At 39.9% G+C, this 8,890-nt stretch overlaps 1 protein-coding gene across 1 annotated transcript in view; it reads left to right on the top strand.

The window, feature by feature from the left end:
- Nucleotides 1-190: 190 nt before the first annotated feature.
- SLC9A9 (solute carrier family 9 member A9) overlaps nucleotides 191-8,890 on the top strand; it is a 280,377-nt gene continuing 271,677 nt past the window's right edge. The window contains exon 1 of the mRNA XM_070753367.1: nucleotides 191-321. The gene's annotated coding sequence lies outside the window, so the exon portion shown is untranslated. The remainder of the gene's footprint in view (nucleotides 322-8,890) is intronic.

The following is an 8,890-nucleotide window of genomic DNA, read 5'->3' as shown; positions in this document are numbered from 1 at the left end:
TCTTCCATGGGGAGGCACCTTCCTATAACTCTGTGCACGAAGGGAGGGAAAGCAACTCCGGTATTCTTCGCTGTATCGAGTTGAAAAAGGGGAAGATGGAAAGGAGCCGGAGCGGCTCTGAATAGTGGAGGGAGGGGAAAGCACAAGAGGGTGTGGCTTTGCGTGAGCGCGCTCCGAGCGGGACAAGGGAGGGGAGGAAATGGATGGTGTCGCCCCCATTATGTCTCCCCTCCTCGATCCCGCTGCATGACAATGTGTTGTCGCTTTTGTCTCCCCCCCCGCCCCATTATTAAGAAGAAGGGAGAAATGAGCCGGAGTGAGGTAAATTAGCCGAGTCCGCCATGTTGCCTTTATTGGAATAGGAGGGGGGGGTGTCACGGAGCACTGAGGCCGGTGCTCCCCGCTATCTTGACCCTTCGGTTAATTGGCCGGGGCCAGTTAATTTGAACATCTCCCCCCATTAAAACCGTGCGAATGGAGGAATGGCCCGCAACCACCGTACTTTTCCACCTCACCTTTGCTCCTCTAAGCTTGTTGTTTCCCTACTCTTGCTAAAACTCGCGGCTGACCAAAGCAGTTCTGGCTTTCCGCAGAGATCAGCCGCGCTGCACTGAAGCGGGGGGATTATTTTTACCAAGAGAAAAGATTGTGTGTGAGACAGAATAGCATTTGGGAAACTTAAACATATGTCCCACATTTATACTGAGTCATAGGTATAGGCTGTCCAAGTGATGGGAGTTCCTTTTAACTCCCAGGTGGCAGAGAGAGGGAGAGAGAAGGGAGGGGACTACGTTTTAAGAGCAGGCTAATGCATTTGTGCAATGGTGGTTTTAAATCAAGATATTTTATGTATATATATCGGTTTTATTCCACCACCACACAAAATTATTTAAACAAAACTCCCTTGTGTACACAGGAGTTGTCCAAATATGATTACCTAGACCAGTGATGGTGAACCTTTTTAGGTTTGTGTGCCAACAGGGTGTGTGCATGTGTTAGCACGCGTGCAGGTGCCCACATCCATTCTCCCCCAAATTATGCGCAATCTCCCCATGCAACCCCTGCACATGCGCACAATCTACTCCCCCATCCCCACGCATGCGCACAGGCCTCACTGAAGCCTGGGACAGTGAAAAATATGGCTAAACGGGCAAACTGGAAATTCAGAAAAATGGACTTCTGGTTTGCCCGTTGTACTGTTTTTTGCACTCCGGGCTACAAGAAACCTCCCTGAAGGCTCCAAAGTGCGAAAAACAGCACAACGTGCAAACCAGAAGTCCATTTTTCTGAATTTCCAGTTTGCCCATTGGGCAGGGGTTTTTTTCACTCTGGGGCTTCAGGGAAGCCTCTCTGAAGCTTCTGGAGCTCAAAACAGCCTTCCCCAAGGCTGAAAAATCACCTGGCTAGTGTGTGCATGTGTGCTGTAGTTGACATAGGGCAATGCCTCGCGTGCTTTCCGATATAGCTCCATATGCCACTTGTGACACACATGCCATAAGTTCACCATCACGGATCTAAACTGTAAATGTGGTTGGTCTACTATTTGTTACATTTATAGTCCGCTGGATACCAGGTTTTCAAGATGAAGTTCATAATAATTTTAGTTGCACAACAATCCTGTGAGAGTGAATGTGCTCAATCAATCTAGTAAATTTCCATGGCTGAGATGTAGAACATCAGCATTTTAACCATCTCACCAGACAGTATCCTAGTTGTTTGGAATCATTTTCACATGGAATGCTTAGATTGCAATTTGTATGTTCCAAGCAAGTATCCCATTTTAAGTGACACCTGTAATAATAGCAATGGTAATTTTAGGAAATTATATTGTATGTGAAAACTTGACTACTAGGTTGTCACTCTACTAAATGAGAAAGGTACAAAACCTGTATTCCATTAAATGACATTCTCCCCTAAAAGATTTCAAAATGGATGTGTTTTAGTTATGTACCTAACCTCCTTGAACAAACTATGGTTACACAATAACATTGAAAGCAAGAACATTATTATGCAGTCTGTATTGCCCATGGGATGCTTCAGAATAAATAAAGCTGATATTATCCTCCATGTAACTTTTTAGTTAAACATATGATTCACTGTCAGTGAACAAGATTAAGAAGTAACCTTGCCTGAGGTAGCAAAGATCTGATATTTTCATTGCTGCAAGTAAAATGAGTATATCCGAGACAGAGGTCTTATATTTTGGGTTTCAATAGTTATGTAATTCAAAACAACTCTATTAAGATTGCGTTTTCAGTTTGCATGAAATAATTGAGTACTTGCAGAATATGGAAGTTCATAAATAATGGTATTAGCTCACCTTAGGATATATTGATACACATAAAAATAATATGGCAAATCTCCATTTTCCATATTTTATTATTCGTTTTTCATTAGGAATGGGGACAACTGACAACTATAACCAAACCAAAGAAATACAAACCAAATATTAAGTTCTAGCAATTACCTTCTTTGTTTAGAAAAGGATATTTGATAGGTGTCTAAGTGAAAATATTTCTACTTTGCACAGTCATAAAGCACAGTCATAAACCACTTTTCTCCCTCTAATTATTAAATATAGCTATGGTTCTATTTTTACTTGTCTCATAAATTTAGGTCAGTTCCTCAGAATAGTTTTATGTAATAGAATGTGATACTTTCAAATAGGAAATAATAGTTTTGATTATTCTGGTAATAGGTGTATTGGTTCATAGATATTTATATAGCTTTAATTTATCCTTGATAAATTGCTTAGAATTGTGTCTTGAAGCACATTTTAGAATCAACATTTTGAATCTGATAATGGAACTATAATATGAAACTCTTCTATGAATCTCAAGTCTTGTTTGAACATGAAGTCATTAACATTTTAAATAATATTGAGCATTGAATACGAAATGTTTTTCCAGTGCTAATTTCAGTCCAAAGGGCATATTTGAAGCATATTAAACGAGTTCAAATAGCACCATGTGTTCAATGATAATTAAAATTGAAGATTAAATACATATACACATTATAAACTTACATTTGGAATTTAATTAGTATGTTCCTTTCTATTGTAATAGTACAACCAACATTCCTAGTATTTTCTGTTTGAATTTTAACTGTTACATATATCTGAATTTTTTTACTTGTTTATACATTTTTATACTGTGTCCAAACCATCTTGTCAACATTAGTCTTTAAAAAAGTCTTTTTTTACTTTATATGACTTAAGATTAAGATTACTTTATATGATTTAAGATTAAGAATTATAATCAAAGGCTTTCATAATTTCATTTTTATTTTATTTCTCACTACTAAAAATAAAACTCATAAATGCTTAATATCCTATCAGATAGGTAGGAAAGTATATTTCTCACAAAAGTGCAAAAAATTGATATGCAGATATAAGAAAGTTTGAAAGTAATACATGTAGAATTTTCAAATAGTTCTAAAATAATGGGAGAAAAGAAGGACTGTTTTTTAAAGTATATGTTTGTGCAATTAAAAAGATATATCTGCAGTACACTAGAACCATCTACTGGATATTGGAGGAAGTAACAAGGTAAATTGTTACTTCCTCCAATGTTATGGTATATTACAGTATGTAAACATCTATGAGTTATAATTTTTTCAGTTGTATTCATTTATTTTTTTGTCTATTATTATAGTTTGATGTTATATTTTTGTTGTGCAGAGTCAATTATTTGAGACAGGTGGCAATATAAATTGAATAAATAAGTATATTACAATTGTGACATCTGAAAGCCACTGGCTAGTCAGGAAGTAACTGTTCCCTCTATCATTTTGATAACAGTCTAAAATTCAGATTTTAAAATACTTTGAAAATGTATATCTATACTGTAACAGAAGAATCGCCTGGTGCACCAGTTGCGGTTCTATCTGGACAGGGAGTCTCTACTCACAGTCACTCATGGCCTTATCACCTCGAGGCTCCACTACTGCAATGCTCTCTACATGGGGCTACCTTTAAAGAGTGTTCGGAAACTACAAATTGGGCAGAATACAGCCGCACGAGCAGTCATGGGCCCATAACTCTCCAACACTCCGTTGTCTGCAGTGGCTGCCAATTGGTTTCTGGACTCAATTCAAAGTATTAGTCATGACCTGTAAAGCATAGCATGGGACCAGATTACTTATGGGGCCACCTCCTGCCGCATGAATCCCAATGACTGGTTAGGTCCCATCAAATAGACAATGTTGCTTGGCTGGACCTAGGGGAAGAGCCTTCTCTATGGGGCACCCGGCCCTCTGGAATCAGCTCCCCCCAGAGATTCGTACTGCCCCCCACCCTTCTTGCCTTTTGTAAGAGTCTAAAAACTCATCTATGCTGCCAAGCTTGGGTCATTAGACACTGCCTCTGGCCGATGAATGTACGGTGGGTTTGTTGACTGAATGGATATGTGTGCATTTTAATTGGTTTTCTCGTTTTTAGATTTGACTCTTAACTTTAATTAATTGAATTTCAATATACATTGTCTTTCTATATGTTGTAAGCCGCCCTGAGTCCTCGGAGAGGGGCAGAATATAAATCCGATTAAATAAATAAATAATAAAATCTAATGTTCTCTTTATCACCGAATATGGTAGATAGGACAGTGGGTGATATATCAACTCAATTTAAGATTGAATAGCTTTTTACTTCTCTTCGGTATTCACTGGTAAGGTTATATTGTCAATTTCCGGTGGCTGGATTAATGTCTGGCATAGTTTATTTACAGATTTTATAAGGCTGTTCCTGTAAATTATTCAATCCCAGATATCCACTTTATTTGCCATTTAAACTCTTCTAGTTGGGGACTAATATATTGATAACTCTTACAGTCTCTTAGTCATTTACATCTTAGTCATTTACACATGCATAATTCAAATACGTACACTTATTTCATTTGACTTATTTTTCTGTCAGTAAATGGCATTAAAAAAATAATATGGGACTGGGTGAAATCATCTTTCTAATAATACCAGATCTCAACTGCAAAAAACAAACAAACCACCACTAGATGGCAGTGAAAGGAGCAACTCAAGTTAGCAGCCCTGATCTGATATACAGTAGTTACCATGCTATGTGTGTAGCTTTCAATACTTTACAAGACTTAATAGTGTAAATAACAATATATTAAAAAGACAGCTTTATACCCAATTACATCCAAACCTCCCCTCTGTGTCCTTCGAATAAATAAATCTTGCTCATATACAGGTATTACTTTTGAATATTATCAAGGTCAAGAGTATGAAACAAAACCGTTTTTGGTTCCTTTGAATAGCATTGACCAAGGTGAATAGTCCAGGCTTAGTAAAAAATATGAATAAGCTATTATTAGTATGAAAGAAGGTACCCTAGGAATTAACTTACCTCAGTTTTCTATATACATTTCTCATTTAGTAACCACAATTGGGACTAACAGTTTGGTTGTTAAGTGAAACAGTCACTAAGTGAAACCATGTGACCATATTTAGAAAGTTATAGATACTTATCGCTCAAAATGATTTGTTCAGCTACTGTTCCAAGTTATGACTGCACTGAATGAATGGTAATTATACAGTTCTCAAAGTTACAGTTGTTGAAGAAGATCTATGTTCACGTGATCAGAATTTAGTCCTTGGCTGTCTGACCACATTTACAACATAAGATATGCTTCAATTTTCCCCTCCAACTTATCTCCCCGTACTTGTCTTTGGCTACTTGCCTTGCCCTTTGCGCTGCCACCATCCTATTCTCTGGGACACTGCCTCATCTATTATTAAGAAATTGTTGGAGATTTATGTTTATGGAAGCATCAAATTTCAAATAAATTTTAAAAAATCATTTAGTCTTAAAATTTGTACACTATTCTATATTTATATTTAGCAAGAATTAACTTTCTGCTAAAATGTACAAGCAAATAACAGTTCATCTACATGAAAAGAAGCCCACTATTTCTCCAATTGAAAATCTGTTCTGAAACAAAGATCTTTTAATGTAATAAACCAGAGGTGGGTTCTTCCCGATTTGGACTCTTTCATCTGAACCGGTAGCAAGCCATTGGTAATGTCACAATGATATCACAGAACTGGTTGTCGCCATCTTATTTTTGGCTTTTTTTAAAAAATCAGATTTTTCTACACTGTGCATATCCTGTCCACCTGATGCTCTCTCACCCCACCCAGCCCATACTTGCAGAATCTAGCTGTGAAATTCTGCTCACCTCTGCTGACAAAGGTGAGCAATGGGTGGATGGGGAAAGGAAAGCTGGTGGAGGGGTGATACCAGCAGCGGGTGGACTGATGCAAAGGGGAAGGGAGCATGCTGCTGTCCTCTGGCGCCAGTGGCTTCCATGCCACATTTGCAGTGGCCGCCTTGATTAATAGGCATGCTGGGATACACCTTGCCTACCGCCTCCATGTGCTGTGGTTCACGGGCTGCCGCTACCCGTCTTGCTGTCCTCTGTGCCTGGCAGCAGGAGGAGGCAGGCAAGGTGGGAAGCAGAGAGGCACACGGCTTGGCTCAGCCACAAAGCATGTAGGGTGCCTGCCTTGGCTTTTGGGCTGCTTCCCACTACAGCACAAAGTTCAGCGTGCCAGGCTGGTGGAGGAAGAGGCAGGCCCTTCCTTCCCACCTGCCTCCTGGCTTGGCACGCTGAGGCTTGAAGTCTCAACAGGTAAAATGCTGCCACCTCACTGTGTGGTTCCAGGATAGCTGAGAGCTTCCTTGGCCTCTTCCAAGCAATCGCCGCCACTACTGGCTCTGTCAAGCAAGGTCTCCACCATCCTGAAACTACCACACCAGAAAACTTCCCTGTGTGCAGCATGGTTCCAGGATAGTGGAGAGCTTCCTTGGCCTCCCTTAAGTAATCTCTGCTACCACCGCTGACTCTCCCAAGCAAGCTCTACGCCATCTCAAAACTGCCACACCAGAAAACACTGCGGAACAGTTCCAGGATGGTGGAGAACCCAGGGAAACTCTGCTCCCATCGCTGCGACTGCCAGGTGCATTCAAGCAGCAGAACTACAAAAAGACTGGACTCACCAGCCCTTCGTATATTTGGAGCAAGGGGGCTCCAGATAGACCCCTCACCCCAGAGGTGGGCTACTGCCCGGACAGGGGGGTGGAATGCAGTGGGGGTAGCGAAAATGGAGCTTCACCCCAGAGCACCTAGTTTGCACTAAAAGATGTTGAAAGAAAATGCAGGACACCTTGTATAAGCCACGCTCACAGTGGGGTAGTAAAAGTTTTGGTAGCCCTTCACTGCCTTACCCCCACCCCACTACCTTTATTCTCCCTTCAAAAAACCTCAAAAGGAAAGTTTCTGCAAATCCAGGGAGAAATTCATTTCAATTCTCCTGCTTTCATTTAACCCAGCAGTCGGTGGAAGGAGGGATTCATCCACATCCCCCCTTTTATTTGCCCAAATTTAACTCATTCCAAAGCTATTCTAGTCTTGATTTGCAAGCTGCAGAGGTACAGCACAATGCAGCCTCTGTGCTCACACAAGCGTTTTCCCAGGCAGTTTAATATTTCATGCTGGTTTTTGCTGAGGGGTTTGGGGTGGGTGGAAAAACAACAATCTGTGTCTTTTCTCTGCCAGATTTGAACCTGTATGTGTTGCAATAAAACTCTGGAAAATAGATAGATGTTATATTGATGGATGGATGGATGGATGAGAGATATAGATGATATAGAAGATGATATTGATAGATGATAGATATATCAGGAAAGGGAAAAAGAAAATTATTATTATTATTATTATTATTATTATTATTAATTGATTTATTGGATTTGTATGCCGCTCACAACAAAAAAGGGAGGAAAAGAAAGAAAACAAAAGAACAAAGGGAGGGAGGAATGAAGGAGAGAGAGAGAGGAAAGAAAGAAAGAAGGAAAGAAAGAGAAAATATTATGACCATAATATCCAAAATTTTGGTCTCTAAACAAGAGCATTGTTAAGTGAGTTTCACCACATTTTAATCAATCCATGACATTTTCTGGATCTAACAGTCATGTGCAAACTAAGGAAGAACATCTGAAGGCATGTGTAATGTTCTAACATACAGATGTTTTGGTTAAATGTATGGTAGAAAGTGGACTTAGGGTTTTTCCAAATGCAATTAAGTGAGATTGAATGTGAAGTTTTAGAAGAGTTGTGTGTATACAGTATATATAGTAGATAATCTATATTTTTGTGTGCCTGTGTGTAATATGTACACATATGGCATATATACATAGTATTAAATACAGCAATGGGCTACGAGCCAGAACACAAAATTGTGCTCACCGCTGTGGCTCATAAATTCTTGCGGGACCAGCATGATTTTGCTACTGCACCTGTGGAGGAAGCAAAATCGCGCACAGAGCCACAGGTGCGCCTGCATTTCAGCATGTGCGGAAGCAAAAAAATCTTGCCAAAACACAGGCGCACCTGCAGTTCCGTGCATGATTTTGCTTCCTCCACAGGTGTAGCAGCAAAATCGCGCTGGTCCTGCAAGAACTTACAAGCTGTGGCGGCAAGCGCAATTTAGCGTTCCGGCTCATAGCCCACCGCTGATGAAACAGTATATTTTGGATGTTCAGTAGTAGTAAACAGACAGGGAAATTTTATCTCGTTGAGGACTTTGAGGCAAGGAGAGGCCAGATACCCCAACTCTTGGTGTGAGTGATGTCAAGTTGGCCACACCCACCCAGTCACATGACTGCTAAACCACTCCTACACCACCATATGACCATCATGTTATGCCCACAAAATAAGCCACGGCCACAGACGGGTAGTAAAAAAAATTGCAATCCAACCCTGAATTTTTAAAAGTTCATATCTGCATTGGCTAAAAGCTGTTATGAATGAACAGTTAAGAGACTAGTATTATATTACTTTCTACATATAGTACTACTAAAGTTCTTAACTTTATCTGT

This window comes from Erythrolamprus reginae, chromosome 5, assembly GCF_031021105.1.
Source record: "Erythrolamprus reginae isolate rEryReg1 chromosome 5, rEryReg1.hap1, whole genome shotgun sequence".
Taxonomy (NCBI): Eukaryota; Metazoa; Chordata; class Lepidosauria; order Squamata; family Dipsadidae; genus Erythrolamprus; species Erythrolamprus reginae.
This window is presented reverse-complemented; position numbering and strand designations above follow the sequence as displayed.